The 19380-nt window shown below is 43.7% G+C and overlaps 1 protein-coding gene across 4 annotated transcripts in view; it reads right to left on the reverse strand.

Moving 5' to 3' along the window:
* The window catches only part of NFIB (nuclear factor I B), a 364276-nt gene that overhangs the window by 93970 nt on the left and 250926 nt on the right, over positions 1-19380 (reverse strand). The gene's annotated exons all lie outside the window — the stretch shown is intronic.

The following is a 19380-nucleotide window of genomic DNA, read 5'->3' on the forward strand; positions in this document are numbered from 1 at the left end:
CCTAAATAAAATATTATCGGGGTGGGAGGCTGGGTGCGGGGGAATATGCCTGTGAGCGAGGGCTGGATTTGGAACACGGGTTGTTCTTCTTGGCAGGCGTCGGAGGGAGCCCCCTCACATGAGGCTGACCGTCCAGCCCGAGGCAAACAGGCTAACACTGAAAGGAACGCTTTTGTGATGTGTGTACCCATGTGCCCTGTCGGTGGGAACGAAAGCAAGGAGATGGGAGCCCTTCACAATATGAAATCAAAGGTTTTTTTTGCCACAACCTTGTGTTGCCTAAAACGAGGAGCAAGTGTGTGCTAGGCAAGTCACCTCCCAGTCAGTCCATGGTTATGTGACAGTATTCCAGGCTTGCATGTAGTATGTAAACTCCAATGTCTGGTTGTGTGACAGGATTCCAGGCGTACATGTAGTATGTAAACTCCAGTGCCTAGTTATGTGACAGGATTTCAGGCTTACATGTAGTATGTAAACTCCTGTGTCTGGTTATGTGACAGTATTCCAGGCATGCATGTAGTATGTAAACTCCAGTGTCTGGTTATGTGACAGTATTGCAGGCTTGCATGTAGCATGTAAACTCCAGTGTCTATTTGTGTGACAGTATTCAGGCATGCATGTAGTATCTAAACTCCAGTGTCTGGTTGTGTGACAGTATTCCAGGTTTGCATGTAATTTGTAAACTCCAGTGTCTGGTTGTGAGACAGTATTCCAGGTTTGCATGTAATTTGTAAACTCCAGTGTCTGGTTGTGTGACAGTATTCAGGCATGTATGTAGTATGTAAACTCCAGTGTCTGGTTGTGTGACAGTATTCCAGGTTTGCATGCAATATGTAAACTCCAGTGTCTGATTGTGTGACAGTATTGCAGGCTTGCACGTAGAATGTAAACTCCAGTGTCTGGTTATGTGACAGTATTGCAGGCTTGCATGTAGTATGTAAACTCCAGTGTTTGCATGTAATTTGTAAACTCCAGTGTCTGGTTGTGTGACAGTATTCAGGCATGTATGTAGTATGTAAACTCCAGTGTCTGGTTGTGTGACAGTATTCAGGCATGTATGTAGTATGTAAACTCCAGTGTCTGGTTGTGTGACAGTATTCCATGTTTGCATGTAATTTGTAAACTCCAGTGTCTGGTTGTGTGACAATATTCCAGGCTTGCATGCAATATATAAACTCCAGTGTCTGGTTGTGTGACAGTATTTTAGGCTTGCATGTAGTATGACAACTCCAGTGACTGTTTATGTGACAGGATTCGAGTCTTGCATGTAGTATGTAAACTCCATATTCCAAGCGTGCATGTAATATGTAAACTCCAGTGTCAATGTGTCACTACAAGAGATTGAACGTTGCCCCATATTACACCTGAGTAGTCAGTTCAGTTATGGTTGTTTGGCTGATTGTTGAGGCTTGTGGCCTAGCAATTACAAAGGAGGCTGAAAACTTTCAAGGGCATGAATTAAAAGGAAACAAGCATAGGCAAAGCCAATAGGTCTGGTATTGGCTGCCAGCCTTTTCGCTTTGTCACAGCCTGTTTTGCTTTGTCATGGGCTTTGCAAAAATGTATTGCCGGGAATCTGCAGTCCACCTGTCAATAATAAAAAAAAATAGCTTAACCCTAATAATAGCTTTTATTTTTTTAAAAACACACAGTGTCATTGCAGTTTCTGGCAAGAGGGGAACATCTTTGCATGTGATTTTTTTTAATGTTTTATATAGCACAAACTAGACTTGAAGATATTGGGTTTCAGAGCGCTTTAAATAGCACCAGTTTCGTTACACAAGGACACACTCATTTTTGTTCGGCACGGGGAGATTAAGTGATTTGCCCAGAATCACAGGATGTTGAGCGTTGTTGCTGATACTCGAACCCGGGTCCCCAGCTTCGACGTCGACCGCTCTAACCGTATGGCTACATCCTCTCCTCTCTGTTTCGTGTGAAGGGGAAGATGGCATCACTCACTGTGAAGTTAACCAATGGCTGAAGTGGGCTGAACCACTGCCTCATGCTGTATGACGTAGTGGGATGTGGAAAATGTGCATGACAAAATAACGGACCAATGGATGAAGAGGGCTGTCTTAAAATCCTCTACAAGTAAAAATATAATACTTATAATTTTTAATAACACTAACATGTTTGGGCTCCAGCCAGGCCTAAAAATGGAATTGGAGAAATGGCCCACCCAAGACCTGGAGTGACTGAAAGTCTTTGCCCTCCTTTACTATTGCTGTCCTCCTATCACATCCTTCCCTTGCTCACATCAAGGATTGTGCTGTGCAGATGAGTGACAATTTTCAGGTTCCAAGGACTAAACATTAGCAGTAAAACCAGGTCTAACTTAAGGACTCTCTCATATTATGTGACCAGTTCACAACTATGACGACGTGCCCAAGGGTGAGTCTGACCACGCAGACAGGTAAATGTAGTCTAGTGGAGACAGCTTGGGGCCATCAAGCTAAACATTCTGCTGATTACCAGAATCTGGACATTTTCTGAGATAATAATGTCACTTGCAACCTCATGACCGCCCAGCCCATCAATGCAAAGTCTTGTGTTATGCGTAATATTTGCAGCTATTTTTATTTTTTTGCCAGAAGACATTTGTACCTGGAATTTGCAGCTTTTCTATTCCTTTTTTGTAAGTCCAAACCTGGTAAGTGCCATTTCTTAATAAGCCAGGACACACCTCACACGGGGCCACTTGGGAGCTTTGCCAATAGAGCGGCGACTTGAGGAAAAAGCTGTGAGCTTGCATCAATTGTTGGGTGCTTGGCAGCATACCAGTTGGACTTGGGAGGGAAGGCCAAGGTGCAACTACTTGAACAACTTTAAATAAACGTGCTATGTTCGTGTTTTGAAATTTACAAGCAGCCAGAAAAAGCTCCAGCTGCCAGACAAGGAATGTGGGGGAATTAACACTCCGCACTGCAGCTGCAGCCAGACTAATTGGTTGTAAAGGAACTGAACACTCTAATTAGTGCATGTTTCATCATTTATAAGGAAAAGTATAACCAAATGCCTTCCTGCCACTTGTTTGGCCATAAGACAGGCACATCTTTAACCGATTAAGGAATGAGACCTTGACACAGCAGTGCACACTTCACTCAAATATTTGATCCGCCAATGCCTTTGGCAATAAGATCCGTAGCTTTTTACTGTCATTAATTATCAACATGATGGTTCATAATTCTGCCTGGCAGAGTGAAATGAAAAGAACATGTGAATACACCAGAGAGCAGCAGAAACTGGTGATTCTTGAAAGTGTTGGGTATAAATGTCCACACAGAATGGCAGTAAGTAAGGGAATCATGGGGGTACTTTTATTGAAAAACATTTTAAGAAAATGGGGCCAGATTGTGCATTTTCTTCAAATGTGTCATATAAATTTGCTAAAACGTTATTGGTTCTTTAAAAGTGTGCATGAAATTATTTTCTGGTGTGCCAAACAAACCTGACAACACCGGTGACAAATTAAAGCATTTTTCAGCAAAATTTCCACGTGAGAGGTTTAAAAAGACATAAATTAAACAAGCAGTTCAAAAAATGCAATTTCATAAGGCCTAACATTTTCTATAACGTACCTTTACTGACACATTTCACTTGTTATAATTAATAATAATATGCCTGGGCCAGCACTAGAACAGATGCGGGCACAATCATGCAAAAGATGTCTACAATGTGCAAGAAATACTAGGGTTAGAGGAGACCAGCATCGTAACAAATGTGGACAGCCATTCAAAACACGTATCAGCAGATGCTCTATCCATTTGTGGACTGTGGTTATTTAATCTTAATTACATTAACTGGGTGTGAATGTATGTTATCTTTGAAATTGATGCCCACTCATATAAAATAATGACCAGATGACTCCTAGGGACCCAATGTTCACAATACTTGCATTAGGCTAGGGGCCGGCCCTGTCATGCTACACATAGGCACGGTATGCTAGGTAATTCCACCATTATGTAGGAACAGCTTTACACCATGAACAAGAACCATCATGCAATCCATCATGATCCAAACGCATACCAATATTATGCCAGGACGAGGATTATACCACCGGCGAGCGCACCCATGCCCAAGGATGCACACAATATTACATTATTAACCCTTGGCCAACATTATATCAGAGATGGGCACCGTCATCACATGGATCCCAACACAGTGTCAGAAAAAGTGTTCAATATTAGTCCAGTGCCGCAATATACCAGCCGTGATCATTATTATGGTCTAGCCACCTAAAATATATAAACAATTAACACCACTTTCCTAACTTTGGGTTTAAACAATATGGCAGGATTTAATGTAATGTAATGTAATGTAAAAAGGATTTATAGAGCGCAACATACACCGGACGGTTTCTTGGCGCTGTTCACTAAATCAGGAAGAGACAGAGAAGGGAGGGCAAGGGAGCTTATGTGTAAGCACAGCGGAAGAGGTGAGTTTTTAGGAGAGACCTGAAGTGAAAGTAGGAGGAGGAAAGTCTAAGTTCCGGAGGGAGAGAGTTCCAGAGTGAAGGGGCCAGAAAAGAGAATCTGAGGCCTCCGTGCTTTTTGCGCCTAAACCTGGGCGTCTGAAGGAGAGCATGGTGAGAAGATCGGAGGGGTCTGGAAGGGACGTACGGGTGCAAAAGCGACGAGATGAAGGAGGGGCCGATGCCGGCCAGGGATTTGTGGATCAAGCAGCCTAGTTTGAATTGACAACGCTCTGATACCGGAAGCCAGTGAAGGGCTTTAAGGAGAGGACGGACGTGGTGATGTTTAGGTTGGTGGTAGATGAGGCATGCTGCCTGATTCTGTATCAGCTGAAGTCTTTTGATTTGATATTGCGGGATACCTGCGTATAGGGCGTTGGCATAGTCAACCCGAGAGATGACTAATGCCAGCAACGTCAGGGTGAGGGCTTCAGTGGTCAGAAAATGGGCGATTTTACGAATCTTTCTGAGCTGGTGGAAGCAGGAAGACACTGTAGCACTGACCTGATGTTGCATAGAAAGATCATGAGAGATGTAGACCCCCAAGCTTTTTACCTTGTCAGCAGGGCAGGGGGAGGGACCAAGGGCAGGGGGCCAAAAGGTGGAGTTCCAGGGGTTGGATGGGCCTCCGACAAGAACAAGCTCCGTCTTGTCGGGATTGAGTTTGAGATGGTGAGTGCCCATCCAATTGCTGATGTGACAGAGGGTAGACTGAAAATCCTGAGCCGCATCCTGCGAGGAGTCAAGATTGAAGATGAGCTGAATGTCATCTGCATAGTTAAATGCAGTGACATTCCTTCCCCGGAGGGAGCGGATCACGGATTACTAACATTGTTCCGGGGCCATCGTTTTCTGTTGGATGTGCACCATCCTGTCACTGATAACCATAATATGGCAAGAAGGACCACCATTATTCCAGGGCCACCGTTATAAGAGCGCTGGGCACTATCAGCTCTTGAAGCCTCACATATGTCAATAATTACCATCATGTGCCTGTGTCAGAGCAACGACACACATGGCCACAAAACACAGCAATACTGTTAGACACAGACATGCTTACAAAAGCACTTAGGCACACACAGGAACACACTCAAGAATGCACAGACGCAGCAACAGCACTCGACGCATTTAATACAATACTTACAGCCTCACAAGTTCTGCTTAGGCTCTGTCACTCTCATATTCAGCTTCTAGCACCTGCCTCCATTATCACATAGCAAGTCCTGCAGCACACTTGCAATGTGAGTGACAGTGCGGGATCTGATTCAAGGCCCTGCCCCGTCAATCACACTCTAAGCTTGACACAAGGCCTGCCACTGGTAATGGAGCGCTGGTGACCAGTGCTGGAGACATGGATACTTGTGCAGCCGAATTTCAGGTCCCACCTCTTTTTCCAGAGCTTTGTTTATGAGCTCTCCAAAGATATATAACCTGTGCATGTGTGATAGACCAAGAGTGAACATATGCATGTTTTCTGTATTTTACACACCTTCAGAACATTGTAGTGATAGGAGGGGGTGACGAGGTGACATTCTGCTCCAATTCCCTAAGAGGAAAGCTGTCTCTAGCCACCTAGCTGTTTGTCTTCGCATCAACCTTGTAGGGCTTTCCCAGGGCCATGCCCGAAGATTTTATTTTAGGGTATCTGCACTGTAGCATTCATCATAGATTATAATGTAAAGGCCCCAAAAAATTCAGAAATGGCCACAGCAATGGAATAGCAATTAAGGCTGTCTCTTTTTAGCAGAAATCGCAGTTGACTCATTGTCAAATGTTTACTTCTGAGTTTAATAGCGTCATAGTTGTTTCTGAAATTGGATTACATTTGATAAGAACTACTATGAAACATTTATTATTTGCTACTGAAACCAAGAAGCGACATTAGACAACAATAAAAAAGCACTAACGACCTAAATATCCAGTCCCATCAAACGTATAGCTGAAGGATGCCTTGAAACGCCACACATCTGCGATTATAGTAGAGTAGTTTTACTACGACCAGCCTTGTGCAGGCCATATCCACCGTATTCAAAGCCCTCCCCCTGCAGTACCTCCGCCTCTACCACCTCGGTACTGACATCAACCCCAGACTGAATTATTGAAAATATGTGTATTGCTTGAATATTTTGATATGGTTGTACCAAAGGGTCAGATTACTTTATATCCGTCCCCATTAACACTCAAAGTATCAGACGAAGCCTCACACTGCAAGCATTCAGGGAGAGCCTCAAGACCTGGCTCTTCGGATGACCGGAGTTGCCCGAAACCCCACTCCCCCTAGCGCCTTGAGACCCTCACGGGTGGGTAGTGCCCTTTACAAATCCCTGATTGATTGATTGAAAGTCTTCAAGCATGAATTCTGCTATGGGTTAACAGAACAGGTATTTCAGGTTGGAAGGAGAGCAATCGATCCAGACTGTGCAATTTATGTACAGCTGGAGAATTCAAATTTGAGGGGACTTGAGAAGAGGGCTTTGATCTCACCTCAAGATAATTTCCGCCGGAAGCAACTACTTCACCCGGATGGGGCACTGAAATGCAAGTTGAGGGGTTCTAGAGAACATGCCCATGGAATAACTTTACATGCAACATGTTGTAAATAAAGGCATATCAACATTATACCCAGCGTTCCAGGGCACGCATGTAACACCAAGCGCAAGTACATGAACTAATGGAAGATCAAATTGTTTGGGGAGGTAGGTGTCTGATGAGGCACAGTGGATCATATGCAGGGGAGCTGTCAAGTCCTCAATATGCTCTCAGCGTAAAGAAAATGCATATTAAATCTTACTGCGCTGGTACTTTTATACCAACTGCATTGGTTAGAAATGATTGGTAATTCATATCATTGTTTGAGAGGCTTACAAGATTCAGGCACCATGACACGCATGTGGTGGCAGTGCAGTCATATTCATACATAATGGGAAATTGTTTTGACTGTCTTCAAAGACATAATAGGTCTACCCCTGGCCTCAGACGCCCCCAAGTATTAATACTATGCATAACAGGCGAGGAAGGCTCTTACCCGTTATTCAATGCACGGGTAAACTCATTACACATATACTTCTGATAGCAAGACTTTCTGTCACCCAAGGCTCCTTCCATTCCACCATTGAGTCTATGGCAGGCCAAACAATGGAGTCTCTTCATCACGAAGAAATTAACGGATAAGATCCAAGATAATTGGAAGGGTTGAACAAGTGTCGGCCACTGTAAAGAACTGCATGACCCCCTGATGCAGGTGCCTAGTTTGTTCGAGAGAGAAGCAAACACTCCAGATTAGCCGCAATGTTCCCTACTCATGAGAGTTGAGGGCTCACGGGGAATCGGTGTCATCAGAATGTTATGCTGTTATTTTTATGTCCCGTGCAATCACCAGTGTGGTGAAGTGCACCATTTTTGACTGTCCTAACTACAGTCATTCTGTCGGTATCTGAACTATTTCCAGAAATATTATATGTTTGCCACATTGTACCATAAAATAATAAATAAAGTTCATATAAAAAACAGCTCTGTGATGTAAGTTGAAACCACTGGAATTTCCTCGCCTCTTCAGCATTCACATAGAGAGAGTGCCAAAGAGTCGCCGTGGTGGTGATATGGTGGTGAGGGACAGCGCGGCTGGCAGTCTTTGTAGCGCAATCTTTGAGAAGCTTCCAGAAGGGGTTTAGAAATGTTTTGTTAGGACTAATCGGGAGGCAGCAACAGCATGTTTTACAGATCTCTGTTTCGTCAACACTAGGGAATGTTGTGCCATAAGGGCTTTGTCAGCCTTTGCACAAGAGAGTAAGCAGACAAATCATTATAAAAAAAAGCTGCTGGGACAAAAAAGTGAAAGTTTAAGAAAATATTTGCTTTCAGAGCAGCTAAACCTCGCCCAGTGTGCAGTCTAACCCAGCGAAAACACTGCTGTCAGGAAGAGGAAAAAAACGATAAGTGCTCAGTTGAACCCTGGACGCCGCCTGTGAATGCGATGTTTTTGTGTGTCGCAGGCTGTCACAGGGATAAGGTTACTCCAACACCTTCACACGATTCTCAGACACCACCACTCCCTCGTGCCTCTTACAGTGTATCAGAAAACGAAGGCGCCCGAGAAGATTGGATTTCAGTCCATACCTCAGACAAAAACTTGTGGTCATTCGTGTTAGGAAAGGCTGTGTTTCTGTGAAACTTGTGCAGTAATAGTAGACCGACAACAGGCATGTGGTCAGGTATTGGGAAATAAGTGATGGCACCTTATCGTCTACAGGCTTTCAGTGGACTTCGAGTACTACACAGGCTTACTAGAGGCGAGCAAGCCGATGAAAGTTTGTGCATAGGTTCAACGCAATCAGTGGTTAATCCATTGGTTCCAGATGTTTATCAGAACTAATTTGTGATCTCAAGAAAACTATTCCATACGTTTACTCTAGTTTTGGGAGGTAAATTAATTTATTAGTAGAAGTTAGGTGTGATCATTACTGGGTGGTGATAATGTGGAAATCGAAGCATGAATCGATGAAAATGAAATCTCATCCTTATTAACAAAATTGCCTGTTGTGAACTCTGCATCAACCTCGACACACAAATATGCAGTCAAGCACGCCCTGATACCTAGGCCTGTGACTGCTGATTGATAAGTCACAGGTGGGTGGGAGCGTAGCTGGCAGGCAAACACTCGGGCAGGACACTCTTGATCAATCCCACAGATTGGCACAGTAACATTACAAGGGTTCAGAGAAATTGCCACTAATAAAGCACCCATGGCAGGAGGGGGCTACGCGCACTCCTAAAACACCATAAAGTCAGATGCCAAATGAGTTAGAAACACATAGCCAATCAGAACCTAGGACACTTAGTAATCACACGCTTCCAATGCTGGACATCTAGCCACCTTATACACTGGCCACATTGTGTACACGTGAGGTCGAGACCCAGCTAAAGTAACCATTAGACAATTAATTTAAGACTCCAAAGGCAGCAACCAGCATTCCCTCACCATATATGGTACGCCGGAAACTTTTTATGACCCATTATGTTATGCATAAAAGACAAACTTATACTGATTGTAAAATGAGACAGTCCTCAGGACTTGTACCTGTAACTATGTTTCCTAACTGTAATGTTTAATTAAGCAAGCTCTTCCTGTTTTGCCACACACCTCTTTTCTTCTGTTTTTGAAGGATTTCAAACTCAAGCAACATTGGTATGTGATTTCATGCACATGGGTGGTGGGATGAAAAGATAGGTGAGAGGAGATTAAGTATTGTCACGTAGGAGAAATATGATTTCACAGAAGGAGAACTTGTGATCTAAGTAATGAGGAGTGCGGAATTTGCAGAAATACAACAATACATAATAAGGCACATAGTAACAAAGTAGGCTGTTCTCAGAGACAGGGGGTATGCAGAAGATCGTAAAAAAAATAATTGTGTGTGTGTGTGTATATAGATATATATACTTAATTACTTCAAAATGCCACATGAAACCTTCCTCAGTTGAGAAAGAAAGAAACCGGCACTCGGAGACTGAGGAAAATTTACTTTTGTTTATTCTATCAGGCCACTCCGAACAGGAAGCATTTTGGCTGTTGACAGCCTTTCTCGCCTGAAGAGCGCCATTTTGTTGACATCTTATATACTCCCTTCCAGCACAAACATAAAGGAAATACTATCAGCTTCTTATTGGCAGCTAGGTGAAACACCAACAATCACCCCGTTTAAAATAGTGTGTTTTCTGTTCAGGATCATTCAATTAATTCTACATATTATAAACATCTCCTTTCAACGTTTTCAGACGCTGACTCGTGCCAATGTGTTAGCAATACCGATGCATCAACATAAATGAATGAAATCATCGTAATCCTTGCCATTTACTTACTGAATGCGCACTGATACAATGAAACCCCGAGTTTTGCCTTTTAAATAAAGTACAGCCTCTAAAGGGGCAAACCTTTTCGCTCCGTTTCATCGCTGCACAGCATTAGCAGCAAGGTATATATGTGTATACATAGCTCACATACAGTTTACGGGTCTTATGCTGTGTTACAGAAAGTACACGTGAGGTAACTCTTCCGGGATTGTATCCCACAGTATTTCCCACTACCTGCTTGCCTCGGTGGCCTGCCTGCAGCCGGCACCACAGAGAACAAAAGTGCTGGGAGCAGAGAACAAAGCCGCCCGTCTCCCCGGGCCTGCAGCTACTGTACCGCATGCGGCAGCCCCCGCGCCCTCTGCTCCGCGCTGGCGGCCATTGGTGGCCGGCGTAAACAGGCCTTCTGTTGTGTCTGGCCGCTCCCACGCTCGCCGGGCAGCTGAAAGGAGGCTGCGTCGTCAGGGCGGCCCAACTTGGCACGCTGCGCCCGCGCTAATGTATGCCCCGGCATCTCATTTGCATGAGCGGGCTCGCTGAATGGGTGAAGGGTGAGCGGGGAGCCCCCGCCATCTCCACATGAATGCATATTGAATATTTGGCTGTAAATCAGCTGGTCCCTTCCTCCACGCACCCCCTTGCGTGCACTAACTTCGCGACGTGCTGCACCGTTTATGGTGCCTTCATGTCCCACGCAGACAAGCACCCCAGATGCTCAGGCCGGGGTTTGCCAGAACAGAAAACTGTTTGTATAGGTCACAGCGGCGGGCCCATTCTTCCGCGCGGGGCAGGGGGCGCAGGCACATCGGTGTCTCTCGCACTTAAATAACTCTGCTGCCTGTAAATGCCTGTGCTCTGCAAAAGAGAGAATGAACTACCGGGTCGCCAGTCAGTAACCGAGTGCTGTTCCTCGATTTATTGCAAGAAATACAGACACTCGGTTAAGTATTCAAGTCAACACTCCCTTGATGCATAAAAAGGATGTTACTGTAAAATAATTAACACACAAAAAACTTTACTTCTTTAAAGTAGCAGGCTAATCGACCACGAACCATTCCAGTAAACTCCACCATGCACAAATATCTCCTCAAACTGAGACCTAAAAACGAGGTAACGTACAAAAACAATGGCTGCTTGTTCTCCCAAAGAGTTAAAGGGACAGTGCTTTCAGATGTCTGTGATAGTGTGGCTGTGGGTAAAATCAGGAGCAGGCCGTTAAGAGTGGCGGATACAAAGGTGCTCCACACTACATGCTGAATTGTCATTATATTGAACTGCTGGAGTGAAAATACAAAACGGTGCTACTACCACCTAAACCGCTGCACGTTGTGGAGACAGAGAATGGTGTCTGCTCAGCGCTTGTGTAGCCATTCACACAGCCCACTCATTTTTGAGGACGCCATAGAAACCGCCCAGTTTGTGTGGAAACAGACAAACAGATGGATAAGCAGATGCAACTTTAAAATAAACTGAAAAGGTGCATATCAACGCACTGCCAGTTCCACCCTCTTGTCTTTCTCTCTCTCCCTCTTTCTCAATGTGTCTCCTGGCCCAGTGTAGTGCTTTCACAGGCCTTCTTGAGTTTTAGCACTATATGCATTTGTCCTACTTCGCCACACAATGCCAAACACGTTTAAAAGGCTTTTTTTACCAGGGGAAATACGTGTACTAGTAAGAGAAGCTGTGAAAGAGGTGATATGGAGGTGGCAGTGTGTTGGGGAGGACAAGAAAAATACATATCACAGTGCCTAAAAGTTTGACTGCAGTCTCCACCCACCACAAGAGACCTTCTTCTGCCTGTAGTGATGACCAAGCCAATGAAAGACTGAGATTGGTCGTGCCAGAATGTCTTATTCTGCCATTTGTTTGTGCAGAAAGAGGGAGAACTGAGCCAAGACTGCTTGAAAATAATGACCTAATCGGCCCACAACAGGAGCGATCCCCCACAAATTTTCAAAGATGTGCCTTACACCATTTGTCTGTCATTTGCACCTTTACAGATCCGACATTTTTGCTGACCAGAGACAAGGCGGTTTGCAGTCATGTGCATGGAGTAGGTTGCCGTAGATATATGGCTGGAAAGTCACGTTTTTTAAAAAGATCAATTGCGTGCTACAGTTAGAATGATAAACAAATATATTTTTTTCTTCCCAAGAATATATAACTGGTGCGTTAGGGAAATACAGCAGGGCAGCGTGACCCGATGCTTTAGAGATAGCAGTTAAAATTTAAACCACTGATAAATCAACACTGAGTTAAGATACCGTTCTTTCAGAGTGTCCCTTTTTTTAGATTTAGAAATAGCCAATCGTTCGGCTCATTCTTTGGCTGTTGGAGCCAAGCCAAACATGTGGCTTGGCTCTTGCTCATCTCTGGCTTAAAGTTTTCTGGCTTGCGCCTCTCTCGTCATCTGACAAGACAGGCCCGCTGCTCAAAGCTTAACTGCTCCAGGCTCCAGTCCAGTACGAGTTAGTCTTTCACGCCCTGAACTGGGTAGGTACATCTTACACTGCAAAGGAATGGTGCTGCAGAGCACAAGCATGGAATCTGTGGCTGGAATCATTCATCCGGAGTCCACAAGGGCTAGGACACCGCGCGTTGTAGGGCTTGCCAGTTAAACACCTAGTAACATCTTACAAGGGTCTGTTGAACAATTCTATACGACCTAGCCTACATTTCTTGCTTACAGGAGACTTAGGACCTAATTTCGGGTTGGGCAGAGCAGAAAGTTACCGTCGGCAGAGCCAACAGAGGCTCCACCAATGGTAAACCAAGGGTTTGCTCTATTCTAAATAGAGTGGGAGTACAGTAGAATTGGTAGGGCAGACGGATGCTCAGTTTACGGTGTTCCTCTCACTCCGTCAAACCCTCAATAAGGCACTGAATACACATTTTTCCTGTGTTATGGTACCAGAATATCATGGCCTAAATGAGGACTAAATATAATTTATAGAAACATTGTCACACTAGAGTTAATAATTGTTAATCTACACACAATGGGACAATATGTTTTGAAACAATTTTTAAACCACAATTTTTTTGTCAGACAATATTTTTGTGTTCGATATTCTGACATGTAAACCTCCCTGCTGTTCTGCCACCTTACCCCCATTAAGTTATGATGGGCACTCCCAGGGTTTTAAGTAGGATGAAAAAACTGAGGGGTCGCTCAAAGGGGCTTGGCCAGTGTAATTAGGGGCGTGGCTTTAAAACACTTACGCTAAAAATCTGTGTTTAGCATAGTGTGCCTCCAGACTTGTATTTTGCTGTTTCTGTCATTGCATCCAGATATGTGATACAAGTAACATCATACCTACAACAAGTAAGGACTATTGGCTTTTCAATGGTTATTAGTTGCATAAGATAAATAAGCTGCAACTATGGCTTATTACATATAATATTGAAAAAGTGTACAATTAAAGCCCTTGTGACCCGACCACAATGTTGCTGCTCTTGCGTTTCAGAAAGAGAAGGGAAATCCAGAAAGAAAATGACTCGTTAATGGATTTCCCTTCCCTCATAATGCTCACCTGGCATGACATCATGCCTTAACTTATCCACTAGTGAGCAGCGCACATCAATGTGCTTGTTGTCTCGAAACGGGTCTCTATCGGGCTGTTTTGCGCCCTGGCATTAGGAAACTGCTGTCACTGCAGTCCGGAAAAAAACGGACCGCCTGTGCCAGGGCTCAAAACAGAGCCCGATAGAGACCCGTTACGAGGCCCCCTATAAAAAACTGCTGGTGCTCAGACCCCTTGAGACCCGGCCCACTTAGAGCCCTGGGCACTCCCCAGCTCTTCTGTTGCATACTCTGATGGCATTGTGAGGTTACTTCCACATAGCTCCTAAATTGCCCTAAAAAATGAATCCATTTCAGTGAAAGTATTTCGTATGCTGTTTCTTTAGAACACCAAATGTTTGTAGAAGAAACCATCCACTCTTTATTAAAACCTTTTTGCATATCGACTTGTGTAATTCTGAAATTAATCTCACTTAAAACACGTAATTATGTTATGAACATTAATTACAAAACATGCTCTGTGCATATATGGCAATCCATCGTGCAAATGAATGAAGATACAACGTGCAAACACTTCTGGGCTACAGATTAACTATGTATATGTTGGTCAATGACACATATTTTTAGGTCGAGCCTGGACAGCGCATGTGCTGCTCTGCGAGGCATGCTGTATTCGAGTATGGACTTGAAACCCCACCCACCCTCTGCCCATATTTTTGATTGACTTGTGTCATTGTCCTTTGTAAATGCTGGCTTTTGATTTGTTAATAGGCTTGTTAGTCCCTCCTTAGTACCGCCTTGTCTTCATGTGTAACCTCCCAAGAGGTCTGGCCCTTTTACTTCTGTTGTAACACATTAGGTCTTATTTAGTCAGGGAGCACTATTTTCTTTAACGAGTTTGTCCTACTGCAGGCACGACTTGCTTTCCTGCAACATTCAGCACAACATGCACCCTTTCACTTTCCAAGCAGCTTGGGACAATGGTGGCTGCTTCTTTGAAATTAAATCGGTGTTGCAGTTACAAGAATTTGAGCTATTGGCATTGTAAATGACAATGCCTTTTATTTATCTGTTTTAAAAACAACACATAAATAAAAGGCATTGTCATTTGCAATGCCGATAGCTTAAACTCTCGCAAATGGGAGACCTATTGCATTGCAAATGCTCATTTCTTAAAGTAGCAATACATCATTTTCCTGGCTCACCAGCAGCCCCCACAGTACGTGTGGAACTACTGCTTAGGTGTAACTAGTCACTTACCACGCTAAACGTGGCTCAAATTGGAAATTGTGTAGGTATATCAAACTTGATACACAAACTCTTATGTTTTCCTAATGCGTATTACTTTATTTCATTACTTTTATTCCAGCCCACAATAAACGGTTGTGTATTGTGTAGCCTGACATTTAAGGGCTTGCATCCTCCTCTGAACAGCACTTCCAAAATGTGAGCAAAGTCTTAACCTCACATTGAAGCAGTGAGCGTACTACAACAAAGATGTGCACTGCCTGAAGTCCCCCCTTCCCCCACACACTGGAAGGACTTGACTAAGTCTGAATCCCTTCTCAGGCTTTTAGAGCTTAGGCCAGCCTACTGGGAGGACTAATGATGGGCTAGGGTGACCAGAATTTTAAAGCCAAAAAACGGGACATTTCACAAAAATAGAAGAAGGACTACAATTTTACTTCAAGCGATGAGAGCGCTCCTCAGCAGAGAATTACAGAACAGGCAGTAAGAACATACATAAAATGCAATGTTTAAGCCCAGTAGCTTGCCTGTTAATTAAATTGCTTTCTTGAAACAACTGCTAACTATCACTGCTTTGTAAAACATAAAAAACACCTCCCATCGTTTTCCGTAGACCATCTCTAAAAACAGGGACATGAGCTAAATTCCTTGAAATTTGCTGGGACAGCTGGTGAAAAACGGGGACCGTCCTGGCAAAACGGGGACGCCTGGTCACCCTATGATGGGCAGGTTTTCTCCCATTAGTCCTTCCAGTAGCCTTGAGTTTCAGACAAGGAATGGGAAATGGAATTTGAGATTGAAAGAAGGCAAACACATTCCTGCTGAATTTCCCTTCCCTTCACCTGTTGAGAAAGTGTGAGGTTTGCTCACTTCCGGAGCCATTTTATTGGTCTTATTAAGAGCTTGAAAGCTGAACCTCCAGAAACACTGGTCTCATTACTGAATGCGAACCTTTAGCCACTTAACTAACTGAACAGTGTATGTTGTCCAGGCACCCTGCCAGACAACAGCTCACCGCTTCTGAGGCTCATCTGAGGTGTTACAGCCCCTCTAGCCACGAAGGAAGGACGAGCCTGCCAGGTCAACCACAAAGGCTTTTGAGGAAAAGTGCTTGAATTGCTCTAGGAAAACAAGCATTTGCAATGCAATAGGTCTAGCATTTATGAGAGTTTGAGCTACTGGCATTGTAAATGTATAAAAGTTTACACAATCTGGGACCTCATTACTTGGCAGACAAATTTGTTTATCACCGTCCATCCCGCATCCTCAGGTCCTCCAACCAACAGTTGCTTCAGGTTCCTAGACATCATAAGACCAGACAGGGAGGCCGTGCCCTCTCCATCATGGGTCCACGTCTATGGAACAACCTCCCCCTCTCCCTTAGAGAATGCCAGAGTCACTCAGCTTTCAGGAAACGCCTAAAGACTGTACTATTCTAGGAGGAGTTCTTCGACCTGCTCACCTCACAGCACCGCGCGGAGATACACCTTCGGGTGTGATGCCGGCGCGTAATAAGCCCATAAATAAATAAATAAATAAATATTGTTTTTAAAACAGATAAATAAAAGGCATTGTCATTTACAATGCTAATAGCTTAAACTCTCACAAATGTGAGACCTATTGCATTGCTAATGTGTCCTATACAAATTTTCAAAAGTGTCAGAAAAGAGTGTGTCCTGCCTGCAGCAGGCAGGACAAAGCAATATGAAAAAATAGTGCTTGGAGGCTGTAATTAAAGCCTACAGAGTAACAACACAAGTAACAGGAGATTACAAAATGAGACAAGGCGGTACTAAGGAGGGACTACCAAGCCCTTTGACCAATAAACAGTCACAATTTACAGTGGACAGTGATACAAGCCAATGAAAAATATGGGCATAAAGTGGGCTAAGCTTCAAGTCCCTACCTCAATACAGCATGCTTCGCAGAGGAGCGCATGCGCTGCCCAGGCTAAAGCTAACCAAGCCTCTTTGAAAGTCAGCAGGAGCTGAACACGGATAGCAATCTCATTCGTACTAGAAGTGTTTTGGCATTTGGTTGCATTGTCCAGGAATGAATCTGAAGTGTAAGTTTTCATTTCTTCATAAGATATTGTTCCTCAATAGGTTAAAAATCTACTGACCTCTGACCTGGAAGCCGCCTCGCAGGCCTGTCTGAGGCCCTGCCATACTGTGCTTGTGAAAGAGTGAGAGAACTTCATAGCACAGACCCCAGACTCTATTTTCACCTGGAAATGTTCAAGGCCCCTGGCCAGTCTGGGCTCATTTGAACTACTTTCATGAGCCTTCCTCTTCTACTGCTGAAAAATTAATTTTAGTTACATTTAGGGCATTTTCATCCCCCTTAAATTATTCTTATTTTTTTTTATACCGATCCATTGTTTACTTTAAGTTAATGTATATTTTCCCAATTGCTTCTAGTTTGCCATACTGTTTAGCTGTATATATTGAATATGCTTGTTTACAAATGTTGTGTTTGTATCCATTTGTGTTTCTTACTGCATACATTTTGCATTCTATTTAAGTACGTCCTACATCTTCCAGAATCTCTTACTCAGTTAACCCAATAAGCTGTAGTGGGATGTACAGGATAAACAAGGGTGCCTGATAGAGCTTTTTGGACCTACCTGTTTCAGAAATTCACTGGTTTGCATAGCTCGAAATCTTCTTTGCGATGAATTAAGCCCCCGATTTGTCTTCCACTCCATTTCAGACAATGATTCAATCACATTTGTAACAAGAACAAATATGAGCATGGAAGGTGTCTTGGGTTAAAAAGTCAAGACTGGCTAAAGGTGTCACGCTTTGCACGGAGCCACTTGGCTGCTCTGCAAAGAGTATGTAAGAGAATATGATGGGTGTAGTCTTCATAACACAATAAGTGTTGGCAGTCACTACAGGAAGGCAGGCGAGAGCTTTACCACAAGGAGCCAGTTAGAGAGTTCTGACTTCACTGACACTTTTTCAGTGAATCTCACACAACCTTATTTCTTTGAATGACTCAAAACTCTTATACATTGCATAAGAAAATTACAACTAGCTCCTTTTACTTACTCCATATTCTAGCTTCCCTCATCAAACAGCTTTGTTTACAAAGCTATGGTCAAATCATGAGGTTAGGTAGAGCCTTAACACATGAATTTGCACCATGGCCAATGAGCCTGACTATGGGCATATGAACTTAGATTTAACACCTTCGATGCTGATGACGAGCTCAGCTCGTCATCAGCTACGGCGCTCGTATGCTGATGACGAGCTGAGCTCGTCATGTAACGCTGTATTTTAAAAAACGCCGCACACAGCGGGAAAAGCCGCCGCAGCGATGCGGTTAAGACTATGAGCCAAGACTTGGGTACACGAGTAACAACATATGGGGCTGGATCTGGATATTTAAGGCTGGACCAGGAATCAAGTCTAAGTGTGACCCCATACTGTGGAATCTGGAATAGGACATCTGTACCTGAGCATATGGGGCCTTGGGTACACGAGTAACAGTAATAACATATGGGGCTGGATCGGGGTATTGAAGGCTGGACCAGGAATCAAGTCTAAGCGTGACCCCGTACTGTGGAATCTGGCCTAGGACATCTGTATCTGAGCATATGAGGCTGTATTTGGGTTTGTGAAGGTGTGCCTTGGTATAAGAGGCTAAGTTGGGCAATATGAGACTGAAATAGTCTTTGAGTGTACCCAGGGACATATATACGTGAGACACTGACAAATGGTTGCAGCATCACGCTATATAAGGCTGTACCAGGCAAACGATAGCTGGATCTCTGGCATAAGGTGGTTGCACATTGGTTGGCACTTAAAATGACATTTATGCAATTCAGTAGGAAATGTCAGCTTCTCTTTTATTTTACGAGTTTCCATTTTTTTCCCTTTGCAACAATGCCTTTCCTTGCTATTTGAGATGTAATGAGGGCAATGTACTGTTGTCAGATGTCAGAGGACATCTGATGTCATGTCCATTATCCCAATCAATACAATACATATAAATATCGCCTACATAATGTGCATTCAAAGTGGAGGTTTATGTTCAGGGCAATTTTCCGCAACCTGTTTTTTTAAATGTTATCTTTTCAGCAGGCTTTGCTCATTTGCCACCTACTTTCCACTCCCCTGTCTGCAAATACTATTTAATTTTTTTACTATTGTCACACCGCTCGAAGTATGACAATAGTCGTCAGAAAAAAGGGTAGCTTGCGCTGTAAATTGTGGGATACATTTCTTCCATAAATGTGGAATTTACCAAACTGATAAATCCTTGTCCACTTATGTTTTTTTTC

Source organism: Lissotriton vulgaris, chromosome 3_1 (genome assembly GCF_964263255.1).
Source record: "Lissotriton vulgaris chromosome 3_1, aLisVul1.2, whole genome shotgun sequence".
Lineage (NCBI taxonomy): Eukaryota > Metazoa > Chordata > Amphibia > Caudata > Salamandridae > Lissotriton > Lissotriton vulgaris.